Raw genomic sequence first — 2,627 nt, 5'->3', positions numbered from 1 at the left:
GAGGTGGGAGGGGCGGAGGAGGAGGCGGGGCGATGGTGCAAGAGGCCGGAGGTGAGTTGAGGAGGAGGCGGCATGGCGGCAGCGAGATGGCTAGGGTAACTGTTGGGGAACGTTGCATGGAAAAGAAAAAATTTCTACGCGCACGCAAGATCTATCCATGGAGATGCATAGCAACGAGAGGGGAGAGTGTGTCTACGTGCCCTCGTAGACCGTAAGCGGGAGCATTTATTACGCGGTTGATGTAGTCGAACTTCTTCACGATCCAACAGATCAAGTATCGAACATACGACACCTTCACGCTCAGCACACGTTCAGCTCTGTGATGTCCTCGCCTTCTTGATACGGAAAGACGGGCGAAGTAGTGGATGAGTTCCAGCAGCACGATGGCGTGGTGACGGTGGTGGTGATGCTTCTACGCAGGGCTTCGCCTAAGCACCCCGAAAATATGACCGAGGGACGAAACTGTGGAGAAGGCGCCGAACACGGCTAAAAGATTGTCGTGGCGTGTGTGTGCACTACTAGGGAAAAGGCTAGCAGCAGCGCGGGTTTTAGGTGTATCAGTAGCGCGGGGAGTGGCGCTACTAATAAGGCGCTACAGCTAGCACATAGCAGTAGCGCGTGCTCACCAGCGCTACTGCTACACGAGTGTAGCAGCAGCGCGGTTAGTGGAAGCTCGCTCCCTCATATATATATAGGTGGCGGAGAGGGGAGGCAGCCAGCAGGCGCCCCAAGGGTGGCCGCCGGCCCCCTTGGGCTCCTGCCCTGTGGCGGCCTCTCCCCCCTCCCCCCTTACCTTCTTTGCACAAGGGGGGAAGGAAAGGGGAGGAGAGGGAAGGAAGGGGGAGGCCGACTCCCCCCTTTCCTTCTCTCCCTTGAAGGAAATATGCCCTAGAGGCAATAATAAAGGTGTTATTTATATTTCCTTATATCATGATAAATTTCTTTTGTTCATGCTAGAATTGTATTAATCAGAAACTTAGTACATGTGTGAATACATAAACAAATAGAGTGTCACTAGTATGCCTCTACTTGACTAGCTCGTAGAATCAAAGATGTTAGGTTTCCTAGCCATAGACATGAGTTTTCATTTGATTAACGGGATCACATCATTAGAGAATGATCTGATTGACTTGACTCATTCCGTTAGCTTAGCATGATCGTTTAGTATATTGTTATTCCTTTCTTCATGACTTATACATGTTCCTATGACTATGAGATTATGGAACTCTCGAATACCGGAGGAACACTTTGTGTGCTACCAAACGTCACCACGTAACTGGGTGATTATAAAGGTGCTCTACAGGTGTCTCCGATGGTACTTGCTGAGTTGGCATAGATCGAGATTAGGATTTGTCACTCCGATTGTCGGAGAGGTATCTCTGGGCCCTCTCGGTAATGCACATGACTATAAGCCTTGCAAGCAATTTGACTAATGAGTTAGCTGCGGGATGATGCATTACGGAACGAGTAAAGAGACTTGCCAGTAACGAGATTGAACTAGGTATTGAGATACCAACGATCTAATCTCGGGCAAGTAACATACCGATGACAAAGGGAACAACGTATGTTGTTATGCGGTTTGACCGATAAAGATCTTCGTAGAATATGTGGGAGCCAATATGAACATCCAGGTTCCGCTATTGGTTATTGACCGGATACGTGTCTCGGTCATGTCTACATAGTTCTCGAACCCGTAGGGTCCGCATGCTTAACGCTCGGTGACAATCGATATTATGAGTTTATGTGTTTTGATGTACCAAAGATAGTTCGGAGTCCCGGATGTGATCATGGACATGACGAGGAATCTCGAAATGGTTGAGACATAAAGATTGATATATTGGACGACTATATTCAGACACCGGATGAGTTCCGGAGGTCACCGGATATTTATCGGAGTGCCGGGGGGTTATCGGAACCCCCGGGGAAACTAATGGGCCAACATGGGCCTTGTGAGATAGAGAGGAGGGGCCTTAGGGCTGGCCGCACGCCCTCCCCCCTTGGGAGTCCGAATTGGACTAGGAGGGGGGGCGCCCCCTCTTTCCTTCCTCTCTCCCTCTCCTTCCTTCCCCCTTCCCCCTTCCCCCTTCCTCTCTCCCTCTCCTTCCTTCCCCCTCCACCATAATCCACGCCGGTCATATCATCGTAGTGCTTAGGCGAAGCCCAGCGCCGGTAGCTTCATCATCACCATCATCATGCCATCGTCCTGACGAAGCTCTCCCTCGAAGCTCTACTGGATCGTGAGTTCGTGGGACATCACCGAGCTGAACGTGTGCTGATCGTGGAGGTGTCGTACGTTCGGTACTAGGATCGGTCGATCGTGAAGACGTACGACTACATCAACCGCGTTGTCATAACGCTTCCGCTTACGGTCTACGAGGGTACGTGGACAATACTCTCCCCTCTCGTTGCTCTGCATCACCATGATCTTGCGTGTGCGTAGGAAATTTTTTGAATTTACTACGTTACCCAACAGTGGCATCCGAGCCAGGTTTATGCGTAGATGTTATTGTTGGTGAACATAGTAATTTCAAAAAAACTCCTACGCACACGCAAGATCATGGTGATGCATAGCAACGAGAGGGGAGAGTGTTGTCCATGTACCCTCGTAGACCGTAAGCAGAAGCGTT

This window comes from Triticum dicoccoides, unplaced genomic scaffold, assembly GCF_002162155.2.
Source record: "Triticum dicoccoides isolate Atlit2015 ecotype Zavitan unplaced genomic scaffold, WEW_v2.0 scaffold45853, whole genome shotgun sequence".
NCBI classification, from domain to species: domain Eukaryota; kingdom Viridiplantae; phylum Streptophyta; class Magnoliopsida; order Poales; family Poaceae; genus Triticum; species Triticum dicoccoides.
Note: the sequence above shows the minus strand (reverse complement) of the source record.